The 16,364-nt window shown below is 53.3% G+C and overlaps 5 non-coding genes and 1 pseudogene across 5 annotated transcripts; 3 read left to right on the top strand and 3 right to left on the bottom strand.

Moving 5' to 3' along the window:
- Positions 1 to 890: 890 nt before the first annotated feature.
- On the top strand, positions 891 to 1,027 carry LOC138233443 (U1 spliceosomal RNA; annotated as a pseudogene).
- Positions 1,028 to 1,663: 636 nt separating this feature from the next.
- LOC138233419 (5S ribosomal RNA) lies at positions 1,664 to 1,782 on the bottom strand. The gene has a single exon (XR_011187530.1). It is a non-coding gene; the product is annotated as a 5S ribosomal RNA (ribosomal RNA).
- A 6,940-nt stretch (positions 1,783 to 8,722) lies between these two features.
- LOC138233447 (U1 spliceosomal RNA) lies at positions 8,723 to 8,892 on the top strand. The gene has a single exon (XR_011187556.1). It is a non-coding gene; the product is annotated as a U1 spliceosomal RNA (small nuclear RNA).
- Positions 8,893 to 9,528: 636 nt separating this feature from the next.
- On the bottom strand, positions 9,529 to 9,647 carry LOC138233420 (5S ribosomal RNA). Its single transcript, XR_011187531.1, has one exon. It is a non-coding gene; the product is annotated as a 5S ribosomal RNA (ribosomal RNA).
- Positions 9,648 to 11,454: 1,807 nt separating this feature from the next.
- On the top strand, positions 11,455 to 11,618 carry LOC138233442 (U1 spliceosomal RNA). The gene has a single exon (XR_011187553.1). It is a non-coding gene; the product is annotated as a U1 spliceosomal RNA (small nuclear RNA).
- Positions 11,619 to 12,254: 636 nt separating this feature from the next.
- On the bottom strand, positions 12,255 to 12,373 carry LOC138233427 (5S ribosomal RNA). Its single transcript, XR_011187538.1, has one exon. It is a non-coding gene; the product is annotated as a 5S ribosomal RNA (ribosomal RNA).
- Between the last annotated feature and the right edge of the window lie 3,991 nt (positions 12,374 to 16,364).

Here is a 16,364-nt window from a genome sequence, read left to right on the forward strand (position 1 = left end):
ACATGCCCTGCAATTTATGGGACAGTTAAAAGTTTTCTAAGATCTCACCCAATTGGCCATATTCCCCTCCGAGATGTCAGCGTCCAAAAACTGGAAGATTTCGTAGCACCCCAGAACAATAGGCAGACCCCTGTGGGCATTTTAACATCAGCCCAAACAAGGAAGGTGTGGAAACACACATCCTCTAAATTTCTGTGCAACATTCACAGAGATTTAGCCTGGAGTGTCGTCCACCAGTGCTTACCGGTACGAACTTTCTTGTACCGTAGGGGCCTCACCCCCAGCCCTCGCTGCGTTAGGGTGGGCTGCGGCGAGGAGGAGACTGTGACCCACCTCCTGTGGTCCTGCTTTTTTGCTAAGGCCTTCTGGGCACAGTTTGAAGATTGGTTGCAGGCTCTCTCGCCCCAATTTACCCTGACCGCTGCTTTCATCATATACGGCATCTCTCCTGTCAAGCTTCCTCCTGACGTGTTTGACAGGATCTGGGCCGTGGTGAACAGTGGGAAAGACGCCCTGTGGAGAGTGAGGAACATGGGGCTGTTCAAAGGCATCGAGGTCCCAGTCAAGGCAGCAGGTAGCCTGGCCCTGTTCATCACCCGAGAGAACTATTACCTCAGAGATCTGTGGAGAGAAGGGAGGGAGGAAGCAGAAAATCTGTGGGAAATAGAGGGCATTGGACAGTATCTCAAGAAACTGTGAAAAACATTATCATGTTTAAGTAAAGAATGTGATTTGCACCAGAAAAAAAGAAATTGTTGCTATGTAACTGGTTCCGTGTCAAAATGTAATGAGATGTGATCAAATATACTGTTTTAAATATGTATATTAATGTAAAGCTTTCTGATTTGTGATTTCCTGTATTTTTTTGTGAAAAGAAAATAAAGTTCTTAAAAATCGGAATCGGTTCACCCAGGGCGAGGCTCGGCCATTGCACTCCGGCTGTGCTGACCCCTGCGAATTCCCCAAATGTGGGAATCTCGACTGCATAATTTCTGGTAGTGGGGGACTGCGTTCGCGCTCTCCCCTGATGTGCTTGGTCCAAAATCAGATACGGGAGGGTTAGGACACCACGAGCTGCGTGGCTGCGGAAGGATCCCGGTTCGACAGGAGTGGACGCCGCTGCTGGTTCTCGCTGGCTTTTAGTTAGGGGTCCGGAGAAGCATCTCAAGCTAGTTCCACTACTCCTTCCGGACGTTCATTCCCTTTTCAAAGTCAGTCGTTTTGCTGTAGTCTGCGTTCTTTAGGCTGATTATCGAGGTTAGCCTTTATTTGGTCATGGGGGGCCTCGGTACTGTATGCTGAGTCTAAAGACAGTTTCACCCGTTTTCTGATTGCTCGGTTCTGTACCAGTGCAGACATGTCAAACAGTGAATGGCTGTACCTCTACTGTATCCGTGCTCAATGAATGAAATCGGTAACAAATGAATATATGTCTAGTTATACGAAAAACGAGTGGTTTATCGACTCATCTTCATTTGCAGATTTAGAGGCAGCTTCGATATTCGTTTTACAGACGGGTTTTTTTTTTTGAATATGGGTCACACACATGCCACAGCAACAAAACATCTCTAGAGATGAGGCTATAGATCACCTTTCCATCCTGCAGGTTTTCCTCCCAAAGCCTACGGCACCAACGGCGACCCCTGCTGGCCGGGAGAGCAAAAGCTTACAGCACCTGGTATCCCCAGGCAGTCTCCCATCCAAGTACTAACCAGGCCCGACGCTGCTTAGCTTCCGAGATCAGACGAGATCGGGCGTGTTCAGGGTGGTGTGGCCGTAAGCGAAAGCCCCGGCGCCTGACTCGCTACTTGAAGCTGTGTGTGGCGGGGGTTCCGTGCCCCCCGAGCGGGACTGAAGGATCGTTCGTGTGCAACTCTTTGGAAAGGAGCTGCTTTCCAAATCGCATTGCGTGCCTGGATGTTGGCGAATGCGCTCCCTTGTGTTGACTCGTCCCGCACTGGAGGAGGACAAACAATCTGCACGGAGGAGCACCAGGCAAGTCTTCACCAGACAAAAACCTCCAGTGCACAGCACTCTGGAAACATTTCGGGGCTTTCGCGTGTTTATTTCAGCACGTAAAGCGCACCGGTCCAACACGTCGGCCGGGCGCGCGGCGCCTCCGCCCTCTTGTGGCCTTGCGGCGTCAGAGCAAGAGGCTCCTTCTCGCTGCCCTTCCGCTGTGTTGCAGGGCCCCGAGAGGGAACCCGGAGCGCGCACTTTGTGGGGGGCGGGGGACCGCGTTCGCGCTCTGCCCCCGGTCTCTTGCGCGAGTACTAAATCTCACGGACAGGGGGGCCTCGTCATTGATTGTTACAGGTGAGACGGGGATTAGGAGGAGACCCCGACTGATGGGTAAAGGGGAGCACTAACACCAGAGGGACACCCCCGGCGTCTCTTTTTGAGAGACGCCCTGGGGTTTCCTAATGGCCAAGGAGGGTCGGGACCTCGGTTTGACGCCTCCCCCGAAGGACGGCGCCTGTTTGTGCAGCAGAGTGTCGCCATCAGGAGGCTGGGGCGTAAGAGAGCCACACAGCCCGCAGGGTGAGCGCTCCCTACTGGTCCCAGTCACACCTCTTGCAGGAGCAGCAGCAACCGGAGCTTTTCCGGGGTGGAATCTCCCATCCGGGTGCCGGCCAGGCTCACACCTGCTGGGCTGCCCCGGGGGTGAGCCCAGTCGAGAGTCGCAGGGCCAGATCTAGTCACCGGGGAGAAACGATACAAGTGAAGGATTGCTCGGCTCTCGGCACTTGAAAAGACCGACAAATGTCTCGTTCCCGCCGGAGCTGAATGTACCCGCATGTGTGGTGTCGTCTTCTTCCCCCGCCCCGCTGTGTTTGCTGTATTGTCTCTGAAGCCGGCCCCCCCGAGACGAGACGGGCTGTTCCTGTGCCCCAATTAACACTTTACAGGTGCCATTCCCCGGCATTGTGGCCATTGTCGGTGCTCACACGCGATAAGATAAGGCGGAGGAGAGCGGGGCATGCCCAGCGGCAGACATTCAAGGAGGGGGCAGTGCGAGGTGAGGTGAGGTGCGACACGCCGGAGCCCCGACGCAGCTAATGCGGAGCACTTGTTGGACTGGCATCGAAAGGACGTGTGCGCACGGAGCGAGCCTTCCCTGCGGCGGAGCGCGGGAACTTTCTCCCCCCCTCCCGCTGCAGGAGTTGTGTGCACTGCAGCGGTGCCGAGAGAAAAGCACAGAAGGCAGCAGGCTCTGGAGAGCAGGTAAGAGACGGAGCCTTGTGGGCAGGCGAGCAGGCCCGTTTTTTGGAAATTGCTGAAAAGGTTTGTTCGGTGTGTGGCAGGCGCACGTCGCGAGCTTGCGTGGCGATCTGCCGGTCTGGAGTTATGCAAATGAGGCCGAATTGCATCCCGGGACATGCTGCGAATGCGCAACGGCGACTGCAGATGTGTAGGAAACGGCGCGCTCGTTTTCTCGTTTTGCCCACACTTTTGAGTGTTAGTGTGGCGTGTGAGTGTGTGAAAGAGTGGGCCCAGCAGGAGGCGGTGGCGTGCGGGGCGAGGAGGTGGCCTAGGCTGCGCGATTTGTGCTGTGGGTGCGGGCCGCTTGCAGGGGCCTGTTTAACTCATACTTACCTGGCAGGGGAGATACCTTGATCAGCCTGTAGGTGGAGTAGTTGGATTGTTTTTCTTTTGTTGGAAGCAGTGTTCGATTTGCGGTTTTTGAAATGGCAACCTTTGGATCCCGTAAGAATGCTGTACGTTTTGAGCTCTTGGATGACCTCTTCATGGATCGTATGCAGTTCAGCAGAAAAGTGTTACAGAAGGAACTTGGCTTTGAACCTCGGCACTTGGATTTCATCTTCGCTCTCCCAGGTCAGAAAGCATTTGAGGTTGTATTTGCTACCTATCCTCTGTTTGAACAATGCGTGGATGTGTTTGAGGCAAAAAGAGGCAAAGTTCCTGCACTTGAGAAGATCAACTTGCAGCCTCTGACACAGAGAGAGAGGAAAACGGTGCATGTTGTTATGTTCTCGGAACTGGCAAAGACGGAGGACATTCACACCTGGCTTAACCAGTACTGCACCGTCCACCATGGAACTGAGGTTAGAGATGTTGATGGTATAAAAACAGGAGCAAGGAAATTCGAGGTTCGCTTGCTACCGGACAGCGTAAATGGAGGCTTAAGGCACCTGCCCTCTACAATCCGGCTGGGCGCCTGCAATGGCTATGTGTTTTATGTGGGACAACCAAAGGTGTGTCGGCGCTGTGGTGCTGTGGGACACCTGGCATCGTCCTGCACTGTGAAATGCTGCAAGACCTGTGGCAAACAGGGACATTTAGCCTCTGACTGTTCAATGCTGCCAAAGTGCAATTTATGTGGCTCGGAAGGACACGTTTTTAAGAACTGCCCTCACGCCTACGCCAATAAACTCAAAATGAGAAAGGATGAGGCAGTGCTTGTTTCAGCCAAACCGGCCCGAAAATCCAAAGCAAACAACAAGTCAAACAAAGAACCCTTGTTGGACAAAGACTCTCAGCCTCCAGCCAGGATCAGTCCTGCTGTGGCTCCGGGGCTGGTGGAAGAGAAATCCACTACGCCCCCACAACCGCAGACTGCACCAGACAAGCACGAGGGTTTGAAAACCCCCGAGAACAGCGAGGACCCCTCCCCCACTCCTGCTCCTCAGAACGAGGGCCAGTGTGGGGCCCCCCGGTGGAGCGGGTCCAGCGAGGATACCCAGGATTCAGCGGAGCTGCTTTTCTCAGACTCTGCAAGTGCTACAGATGCCCTCCTCTCCTCCATCCAGTCCATCACGGAGGATCTGCAGCAGCTGGTGGGTGAGGGGGAAGAGGAGACTGGTGCATCGGCTGCACCCCTTTCCCCTCAGTGCTCCCAGGAGCTGGACTTGAGGAAAAGAAAAAATGACTCTGTTTTCTCCCCGAGCGAGGAGGAAGGAGAGCATGGCGATGGGGACAGCTGGAACCTCTCCACCCCTCCCTCTACCCCCTTCCTTGAAATGGACTCTGTGAACGCCTTTACTGCTGCCACCCTGATGAAGGCTCATTCAGAGGATGGCTGGCAGGAAATTGGTAAGAAGAAAAAGAAAAAGAAAAAGGTAACAGGTGAGACCGAAGAGAAATGTGTTTTGTAAAGACTGGTTCCACTTTCTTATGTAATATGGCTCTTAACATAATTTCTCTTAACACAAGAGGTATCAACGACAGAGTTAAATGCCAGTCTGTCTTTGATTACCTCCAGCAGAGAGAGGGAGATGTGTTGATGTTGCAGGAGTGTGCTTTAGCCTATCAAGAGAGGTATAAAAGTTTTGAAGATAGGTGGGATAAAGGGCCTTCTGTTTGGTCAGGGGACAATAACAACAGAGCCTCTGGCGTGGCCATTCTTTTCAAAGGATGGGCATTCAAATTGAAAAGTATTCAGAGGGTCATAGATGGCAGGTTGCTGTGTGTGGATGTGGAATGGGGGACCGTTAACCTGCGGCTAATCAATGTGTATTGCCCTACTGACGTAGGAGGAAGGGTGGAGCTACTCAAGGCACTCTCCCCCCTATTGTTATGCAGCACAGACGTGATAGTGGGAGGGGATTTTAATTGTATCTTAGAGCACACAGACAGGCAGTCTAGCTCGCCGATAAAATTGGATTCCAGCTCACTGGCCCTGCAAAACTTAGTTCAAGACTTTAAACTCTCAGACACATATAGATGTATATATCCCACAACAGCAGGATATACATGGTCAGGGAGGAATAGCAGCTCCAGAATTGACTATTGCTTTGTCTCAGAGAGAGTGAAAGTTGTTGGGGTCACTCTTCAGCCTGTCTTCTTCTCAGATCATCAGGCTTTAGGGTGTAGAGTGGAACTCCAGGGCGGGACTGTCTTTGGCCCAGGCCTCTGGAAACTCAACACAAAGCTGCTAGAGAACGAGGGGGTAGTATCCCGCTACAAGGAGAAACTATCACAGTGGCTGTCCTTGCAGTGTCTGTACGGGTCAGTAGGAGAGTGGTGGGAGGAGGTGAAGGTGAGGACAAAGGCCTTTTTCATGGCTGAGGGAAGGAAGGCTGCTGCCAGACGGAGAGGAGTGCTAGCCAGGAAACAGAGGCAGCTGCAGCGTCTCTACACGATGCTGCACAGTGGCTTCGATGTGCTCGAGGATATCGCCCTTTTAAAAAAGGACATCCGGAGCATAGCCGAAGAAAGTAGTCGAGGAGTGCTGTTAAGAAGCAGAGTGCAGTTCTTGGAAGAAAATGAGAAGTGTACTCGCTTCTTTTTCAGGAAAGTGGTAGGCTCCAAGACTGTCATGGAAAGTGTAGTTGATGAGGAGGGACGAGAGAGAACAGAGCCGAGTGCTATCCTCTCCTGCACCGAGGCCTTCTACTCAAGACTGTACAGCTCTACAGAGGTAAAGGATGAAGATATTCATTTTTTTACCTCAAAGCTAGAAAACATTTTGAGTGAAGAAGATAGGGAAGTACTTGAGAGGGATTTGACAGTAGAAGAGCTGAGACAGGCTATGGAGAGCTTACAGAAGGGGAAAACTCCGGGTGCTGACGGGCTCCCTAAAGAATTTTATTGCACCTTTTGGGATCTGCTTCAGGATCCGCTACTGCTCCTATTCGAGGAAAGCTACAAGACAGAATTGCTGCCTGACTCCTTAAGAGAAGGCACTATCTCTCTCTTGTTTAAGAAAGGAGCAAAAAATGACATAAAGAACTGGAGACCCCTCAGCCTGTTAGGCGTGGACACTAAGATCCTGTCCAAAGCCCTTTTCCTGCGCCTACAAAATGTAGTGGCCTCACTGGTAGGGAAAGAACAGACTTGTGGGATAGCAGGACGCCTGATGAGCGACAACCTGGCCTTGTTGAGGGATGTCTGTCTGTACTCTGAGGATCGCTCCCTCCCTCTGTGCATTTTAGGTGTAGACCTAGAAAAGGCCTTTGACCGCCTAAACCGGCAGTACTTAACATCGGTACTTGAGCACATGAAGTTTGGCCCCATCATGAGAAAGTGGATTAACCTGCTGTACACAGGTAGCAACAGCAGAGTCATGGTTAATGGCAATAGATCACGCACCTTTGAAGTCTGTTCAGGGGTGAGGCAGGGCTGCCCATTATCCCCCTTGTTATTCGTTTTGGCTATGGAGCCCTTAGCCTGTGCCTTGCGCCAGGATCAGGCCATTAATGGGATACCAGTGCCTGGAAGTGGGGGAGGAGAGGTAAAGACGTCTCTATACATGGATGACGTCACCCTGCTCCTCTCTGACAATGCCTCAATTAGCAGAGCTCTGCAGTGCTGTGATCGGTTCTCTTTGGCTTCCTCCGCAAAAATTAACACATCTAAGAGTGAGATTTTTTATCAGAACTGGAGGGAGCCAAAAGAAGAACATGATCTCAGGCTGCAAGAGAAGAGAATTAAGGTCCTGGGGGTGTATTTTGGAGAAGAGATGGGAACAGTAAATTGGCAGAACAAATTGCCAATCTTAAACAAAAAACTGATGCAATGGAAGGACCGAGACCTCACCATGACAGGGAAGGTGCTGGTCATCAAAGCCGAGCTCTTGCCTGTCTTGAATTTTCTGGCTTCTACCTTCCCAATCCCACACCGTGTTGCGGCGGTGCTGAGGAGATTGATGTTTCAATTTCTATGGGGTGGGAAGCAGGAAAGACTCAGAAGGGAAATAATGTACAGGCCGCTACCCTCAGGGGGGAAGTCTGTCCCAGATATTGCTACGAAGCTGCTGTGCATTTTCCTGGCCTCTGTGCTGAGAGGCTTTGCAACAGCACCTGCAGCGCGTACCTGGACTTATTTTTCCAGGCTCTGGGTAGGTAGGGAGGTGTTCAGAGTGTGGGGTGTCAGACCCAAGCTGGACGTCCCACTCTCTGACACATGCCCTGCAATTTATGGGACAGTTAAAAGTTTTCTAAGATCTCACCCAATTGGCCATATTCCCCTCCGAGATGTCAGCGTCCAAAAACTGGAAGATTTCGTAGCACCCCAGAACAATAGGCAGACCCCTGTGGGCATTTTAACATCAGCCCAAACAAGGAAGGTGTGGAAACACACATCCTCTAAATTTCTGTGCAACATTCACAGAGATTTAGCCTGGAGTGTCGTCCACCAGTGCTTACCGGTACGAACTTTCTTGTACCGTAGGGGCCTCACCCCCAGCCCTCGCTGCGTTAGGGTGGGCTGCGGCGAGGAGGAGACTGTGACCCATCTCCTGTGGTCCTGCTTTTTTGCTAAGGCCTTCTGGGCCCAGTTTGAAGATTGGTTGCAGGCTCTCTCGCCCCAATTTACCCTGACCGCTGCTTTCGTTAGATACGGCATCTCTCCTGTCAAGCTTCCTCCTGACGTGTTTGACAGGATCTGGGCCGTGGTGAACAGTGGGAAAGACGCCCTGTGGAGAGTGAGGAACATGGGGCTGTTCAAAGGCATCGAGGTCCCAGTCAAGGCAGCAGGTAGCCTGGCCCTGTTCATCACCCGAGAGAACTATTACCTCAGAGATCTGTGGAGAGAAGGGAGGGAGGAAGCAGAAAATCTGTGGGAAATAGAGAGCATAGGTCAACATCTCAAGAAACTGTGAAAAACATTATCATGTTTAAATAAAGAATGTGATTTGCACCAGAAAAAAAGAAAATTGTTGCTATGTAACTGTTACCGTGTCAAAATGTAATGAGATGTGATCATATATACTGTTTTAAGTATGTATATTAATGTAAAGCTTTCTGATTTGTGATTTCCTGTATTTTTTTGTGAAAAGAAAATAAAGTTCTTAAAAATCGAAATCGGTTCACCCAGGGCGAGGCTCGGCCATTGCACTCCGGCTGTGCTGACCCCTGCGAATTCCCCAAATGTGGGAATCTCGACTGCATAATTTCTGGTAGTGGGGGACTGCGTTCGCGCTCTCCCCTGATGTGCTTGGTCCAAAATCAGATACGGGAGGGTTAGGACACCACGAGCTGCGTGGCTGCGGAAGGATCCCGGTTCGACAGGAGTGGACGCCGCTGCTGGTTCTCGCTGGCTTTTAGTTAGGGGTCCGGAGAAGCATCTCAAGCTAGTTCCACTACTCCTTCCGGACGTTCATTCCCTTTTCAAAGTCAGTCGTTTTGCTGTAGTCTGCGTTCTTTAGGCTGATTATCGAGGTTAGCCTTTATTTGGTCATGGGGGGCCTCGGTACTGTATGCTGAGTCTAAAGACAGTTTCACCCGTTTTCTGATTGCTCGGTTCTGTACCAGTGCAGACATGTCAAACAGTGAATGGCTGTACCTCTACTGTATCCGTGCTCAATGAATGAAATCGGTAACAAATGAATATATGTCTAGTTATACGAAAAACGAGTGGTTTATCGACTCATCTTCATTTGCAGATTTAGAGGCAGCTTCGATATTCGTTTTACAGACGGGTTTTTTTTTTTGAATATGGGTCACACACATGCCACAGCAACAAAACATCTCTAGAGATGAGGCTATAGATCACCTTTCCATCCTGCAGGTTTTCCTCCCAAAGCCTACGGCACCAACGGCGACCCCTGCTGGCCGGGAGAGCAAAAGCTTACAGCACCTGGTATCCCCAGGCAGTCTCCCATCCAAGTACTAACCAGGCCCGACGCTGCTTAGCTTCCGAGATCAGACGAGATCGGGCGTGTTCAGGGTGGTGTGGCCGTAAGCGAAAGCCCCGGCGCCTGACTCGCTACTTGAAGCTGTGTGTGGCGGGGGTTCCGTGCCCCCCGAGCGGGACTGAAGGATCGTTCGTGTGCAACTCTTTGGAAAGGAGCTGCTTTCCAAATCGCATTGCGTGCCTGGATGTTGGCGAATGCGCTCCCTTGTGTTGACTCGTCCCGCACTGGAGGAGGACAAACAATCTGCACGGAGGAGCACCAGGCAAGTCTTCACCAGACAAAAACCTCCAGTGCACAGCACTCTGGAAACATTTCGGGGCTTTCGCGTGTTTATTTCAGCACGTAAAGCGCACCGGTCCAACACGTCGGCCGGGCGCGCGGCGCCTCCGCCCTCTTGTGGCCTTGCGGCGTCAGAGCAAGAGGCTCCTTCTCGCTGCCCTTCCGCTGTGTTGCAGGGCCCCGAGAGGGAACCCGGAGCGCGCACTTTGTGGGGGGCGGGGGACCGCGTTCGCGCTCTGCCCCCGGTCTCTTGCGCGAGTACTAAATCTCACGGACAGGGGGGCCTCGTCATTGATTGTTACAGGTGAGACGGGGATTAGGAGGAGACCCCGACTGATGGGTAAAGGGGAGCACTAACACCAGAGGGACACCCCCGGCGTCTCTTTTTGAGAGACGCCCTGGGGTTTCCTAATGGCCAAGGGGGGTCGGGACCTCGGTTTGACGCCTCCCCCGAAGGACGGCGCCTGTTTGTGCAGCAGAGTGTCGCCATCAGGAGGCTGGGGCGTAAGAGAGCCACACAGCCCGCAGGGTGAGCGCTCCCTACTGGTCCCAGTCACACCTCTTGCAGGAGCAGCAGCAACCGGAGCTTTTCCGGGGTGGAATCTCCCATCCGGGTGCCGGCCAGGCTCACACCTGCTGGGCTGCCCCGGGGGTGAGCCCAGTCGAGAGTCGCAGGGCCAGATCTAGTCACCGGGGAGAAACGATACAAGTGAAGGATTGCTCGGCTCTCGGCACTTGAAAAGACCGACAAATGTCTCGTTCCCGCCGGAGCTGAATGTACCCGCATGTGTGGTGTCGTCTTCTTCCCCCGCCCCGCTGTGTTTGCTGTATTGTCTCTGAAGCCGGCCCCCCCGAGACGAGACGGGCTGTTCCTGTGCCCCAATTAACACTTTACAGGTGCCATTCCCCGGCATTGTGGCCATTGTCGGTGCTCACACGCGATAAGATAAGGCGGAGGAGAGCGGGGCATGCCCAGCGGCAGACATTCAAGGAGGGGGCAGTGCGAGGTGAGGTGAGGTGCGACACGCCGGAGCCCCGACGCAGCTAATGCGGAGCACTTGTTGGACTGGCATCGAAAGGACGTGTGCGCACGGAGCGAGCCTTCCCTGCGGCGGAGCGCGGGAACTTTCTCCCCCCCTCCCGCTGCAGGAGTTGTGTGCACTGCAGCGGTGCCGAGAGAAAAGCACAGAAGGCAGCAGGCTCTGGAGAGCAGGTAAGAGACGGAGCCTTGTGGGCAGGCGAGCAGGCCCGTTTTTTGGAAATTGCTGAAAAGGTTTGTTCGGTGTGTGGCAGGCGCACGTCGCGAGCTTGCGTGGCGATCTGCCGGTCTGGAGTTATGCAAATGAGGCCGAATTGCATCCCGGGACATGCTGCGAATGCGCAACGGCGACTGCAGATGTGTAGGAAACGGCGCGCTCGTTTTCTCGTTTTGCCCACACTTTTGAGTGTTAGTGTGGCGTGTGAGTGTGTGAAAGAGTGGGCCCAGCAGGAGGCGGTGGCGTGCGGGGCGAGGAGGTGGCCTAGGCTGCGCGATTTGTGCTGTGGGTGCGGGCCGCTTGCAGGGGCCTGTTTAACTCATACTTACCTGGCAGGGGAGATACCTTGATCAAGAAGGAGGTTCACCCAGGGCGAGGCTCGGCTATTGCACTCCGGCTGTGCTGACCCCTGCGAATTCCCCAAATGTGGGAATCTCGACTGCATAATTTCTGGTAGTGGGGGACTGCGTTCGCGCTCTCCCCTGATGTGCTTGGTCCAAAATCAGATACGGGAGGGTTAGGACACCACGAGCTGCGTGGCTGCGGAAGGATCCCGGTTCGACAGGAGTGGACGCCGCTGCTGGTTCTCGCTGGCTTTTAGTTAGGGGTCCGGAGAAGCATCTCAAGCTAGTTCCACTACTCCTTCCGGACGTTCATTCCCTTTTCAAAGTCAGTCGTTTTGCTGTAGTCTGCGTTCTTTAGGCTGATTATCGAGGTTAGCCTTTATTTGGTCATGGGGGGCCTCGGTACTGTATGCTGAGTCTAAAGACAGTTTCACCCGTTTTCTGATTGCTCGGTTCTGTACCAGTGCAGACATGTCAAACAGTGAATGGCTGTACCTCTACTGTATCCGTGCTCAATGAATGAAATCGGTAACAAATGAATATATGTCTAGTTATACGAAAAACGAGTGGTTTATCGACTCATCTTCATTTGCAGATTTAGAGGCAGCTTCGATATTCGTTTTACAGACGGGTTTTTTTTTTTGAATATGGGTCACACACATGCCACAGCAACAAAACATCTCTAGAGATGAGGCTGTAGATCACCTTTCCATCCTGCAGGTTTTCCTCCCAAAGCCTACGGCACCAACGGCGACCCCTGCTGGCCGGGAGAGCAAAAGCTTACAGCACCTGGTATTCCCAGGCAGTCTCCCATCCAAGTACTAACCAGGCCCGACACTGCTTAGCTTCCGAGATCAGACGAGATCGGGCGTGTTCAGGGTGGTGTGGCCGTAAGCGAAAGCCCCGGCGCCTGACTCGCTACTTGAAGCTGTGTGTGGCGGGGCTTCCGTGCCCCCCGAGCGGGACTGAAGGATCGTTCGTGTGCAACTCTTTGGAAAGGAGCTGCTTTCCAAATCGCATTGCGTGCCTGGATGTTGGCGAATGCGCTCCCTTGTGTTGACTCGTCCCGCACTGGAGGAGGACAAACAATCTGCACGGAGGAGCACCAGGCAAGTCTTCACCAGACAAAAACCTCCAGTGCACAGCACTCTGGAAACATTTCGGGGCTTTCGCGTGTTTATTTCAGCACGTAAAGCGCACCGGTCCAACACGTCGGCCGGGCGCGCGGCGCCTCCGCCCTCTTGTGGCCTTGCGGCGTCAGAGCAAGAGGCTCCTTCTCGCTGCCCTTCCGCTGTGTTGCAGGGCCCCGAGAGGGAACCCGGAGCGCGCACTTTGTGGGGGGCGGGGGACCGCGTTCGCGCTCTGCCCCCGGTCTCTTGCGCGAGTACTAAATCTCACGGACAGGGGGGCCTCGTCATTGATTGTTACAGGTGAGACGGGGATTAGGAGGAGACCCCGACTGATGGGTAAAGGGGAGCACTAACACCAGAGGGACACCCCCGGCGTCTCTTTTTGAGAGACGCCCTGGGGTTTCCTAATGGCCAAGGGGGGTCGGGACCTCGGTTTGACGCCTCCCCCGAAGGACGGCGCCTGTTTGTGCAGCAGAGTGTCGCCATCAGGAGGCTGGGGCGTAAGAGAGCCACACAGCCCGCAGGGTGAGCGCTCCCTACTGGTCCCAGTCACACCTCTTGCAGGAGCAGCAGCAACCGGAGCTTTTCCGGGGTGGAATCTCCCATCCGGGTGCCGGCCAGGCTCACACCTGCTGGGCTGCCCCGGGGGTGAGCCCAGTCGAGAGTCGCAGGGCCAGATCTAGTCACCGGGGAGAAACGATACAAGTGAAGGATTGCTCGGCTCTCGGCACTTGAAAAGACCGACAAATGTCTCGTTCCCGCCGGAGCTGAATGTACCCGCATGTGTGGTGTCGTCTTCTTCCCCCGCCCCGCTGTGTTTGCTGTATTGTCTCTGAAGCCGGCCCCCCCGAGACGAGACGGGCTGTTCCTGTGCCCCAATTAACACTTTACAGGTGCCATTCCCCGGCATTGTGGCCATTGTCGGTGCTCACACGCGATAAGATAAGGCGGAGGAGAGCGGGGCATGCCCAGCGGCAGACATTCAAGGAGGGGGCAGTGCGAGGTGAGGTGAGGTGCGACACGCCGGAGCCCCGACGCAGCTAATGCGGAGCACTTGTTGGACTGGCATCGAAAGGACGTGTGCGCACGGAGCGAGCCTTCCCTGCGGCGGAGCGCGGGAACTTTCTCCCCCCCTCCCGCTGCAGGAGTTGTGTGCACTGCAGCGGTGCCGAGAGAAAAGCACAGAAGGCAGCAGGCTCTGGAGAGCAGGTAAGAGACGGAGCCTTGTGGGCAGGCGAGCAGGCCCGTTTTTTGGAAATTGCTGAAAAGGTTTGTTCGGTGTGTGGCAGGCGCACGTCGCGAGCTTGCGTGGCGATCTGCCGGTCTGGAGTTATGCAAATGAGGCCGAATTGCATCCCGGGACATGCTGCGAATGCGCAACGGCGACTGCAGATGTGTAGGAAACGGCGCGCTCGTTTTCTCGTTTTGCCCACACTTTTGAGTGTTAGTGTGGCGTGTGAGTGTGTGAAAGAGTGGGCCCAGCAGGAGGCGGTGGCGTGCGGGGCGAGGAGGTGGCCTAGGCTGCGCGATTTGTGCTGTGGGTGCGGGCCGCTTGCAGGGGCCTGTTTAACTCATACTTACCTGGCAGGGGAGATACCTTGATCAGCCTGTAGGTGGAGTAGTTGGATTGTTTTTCTTTTGTTGGAAGCAGTGTTCGATTTGCAGTTTTTGAAATGGCAACCTTTGGAACCCGTAAGAATGCTGTACGTTTTGAGCTCTTGGATGACCTCTTCATGGATCGTATGCAGTTCAGCAGAAAAGTGTTACAGAAGGAACTTGGCTTTGAACCTCGGCACTTGGATTTCATCTTCGCTCTCCCAGGTCAGAAAGCATTTGAGGTTGTATTTGCTACCTATCCTCTGTTTGAACAATGCGTGGATGTGTTTGAGGCAAAAAGAGGCAAAGTTCCTGCACTTGAGAAGATCAACTTGCAGCCTCTGACACAGAGAGAGAGGAAAACGGTGCATGTTGTTATGTTCTCGGAACTGGCAAAGACGGAGGACATTCACACCTGGCTTAACCAGTACTGCACCGTCCACCATGGAACTGAGGTTAGAGATGTTGATGGTATAAAAACAGGAGCAAGGAAATTCGAGGTTCGCTTGCTACCGGACAGCGTAAATGGAGGCTTAAGGCACCTGCCCTCTACAATCCGGCTGGGCGCCTGCAATGGCTATGTGTTTTATGTGGGACAACCAAAGGTGTGTCGGCGCTGTGGTGCTGTGGGACACCTGGCATCGTCCTGCACTGTGAAATGCTGCAAGACCTGTGGCAAACAGGGACATTTAGCCTCTGACTGTTCAATGCTGCCAAAGTGCAATTTATGTGGCTCGGAAGGACACGTTTTTAAGAACTGCCCTCACGCCTACGCCAATAAACTCAAAATGAGAAAGGATGAGGCAGTGCTTGTTTCAGCCAAACCGGCCCGAAAATCCAAAGCAAACAACAAGTCAAACAAAGAACCCTTGTTGGACAAAGACTCTCAGCCTCCAGCCAGGATCAGTCCTGCTGTGGCTCCGGGGCTGGTGGAAGAGAAATCCACTACGCCCCCACAACCGCAGACTGCACCAGACAAGCACGAGGGTTTGAAAACCCCCGAGAACAGCGAGGACCCCTCCCCCACTCCTGCTCCTCAGAACGAGGGCCAGTGTGGGGCCCCCCGGTGGAGCGGGTCCAGCGAGGATACCCAGGATTCAGCGGAGCTGCTTTTCTCAGACTCTGCAAGTGCTACAGATGCCCTCCTCTCCTCCATCCAGTCCATCACGGAGGATCTGCAGCAGCTGGTGGGTGAGGGGGAAGAGGAGACTGGTGCATCGGCTGCACCCCTTTCCCCTCAGTGCTCCCAGGAGCTGGACTTGAGGAAAAGAAAAAATGACTCTGTTTTCTCCCCGAGCGAGGAGGAAGGAGAGCATGGCGATGGGGACAGCTGGAACCTCTCCACCCCTCCCTCTACCCCCTTCCTTGAAATGGACTCTGTGAACGCCTTTACTGCTGCCACCCTGATGAAGGCTCATTCAGAGGATGGCTGGCAGGAAATTGGTAAGAAGAAAAAGAAAAAGAAAAAGGTAACAGGTGAGACCGAAGAGAAATGTGTTTTGTAAAGACTGGTTCCACTTTCTTATGTAATATGGCTCTTAACATAATTTCTCTTAACACAAGAGGTATCAATGACAGAGTTAAATGCCAGTCTGTCTTTGATTACCTCCAGCAGAGAGAGGGAGATGTGTTGATGTTGCAGGAGTGTGCTTTAGCCTATCAAGAGAGGTATAAAAGTTTTGAAGATAGGTGGGATAAAGGGCCTTCTGTTTGGTCAGGGGACAATAACAACAGAGCCTCTGGCGTGGCCATTCTTTTCAAAGGATGGGCATTCAAATTGAAAAGTATTCAGAGGGTCATAGATGGCAGGTTGCTGTGTGTGGATGTGGAATGGGGGACCGTTAACCTGCGGCTAATCAATGTGTATTGCCCTACTGACGTAGGAGGAAGGGTGGAGCTACTCAAGGCACTCTCCCCCCTATTGTTATGCAGCACAGACGTGATAGTGGGAGGGGATTTTAATTGTATCTTAGAGCACACAGACAGGCAGTCTAGCTCGCCGATAAAATTGGATTCCAGCTCACTGGCCCTGCAAAACTTAGTTCAAGACTTTAAACTCTCAGACACATATAGATGTATATATCCCACAACAGCAGGATATACATGGTCAGGGAGGAATAGCAGCTCCAGAATTGACTATTGCTTTGTCTCAGAGAGAGTG

The sequence above is a fragment of the Lepisosteus oculatus genome, unplaced genomic scaffold, assembly GCF_040954835.1.
Source record: "Lepisosteus oculatus isolate fLepOcu1 unplaced genomic scaffold, fLepOcu1.hap2 HAP2_SCAFFOLD_67, whole genome shotgun sequence".
Classification (NCBI taxonomy): domain Eukaryota; kingdom Metazoa; phylum Chordata; class Actinopteri; order Semionotiformes; family Lepisosteidae; genus Lepisosteus; species Lepisosteus oculatus.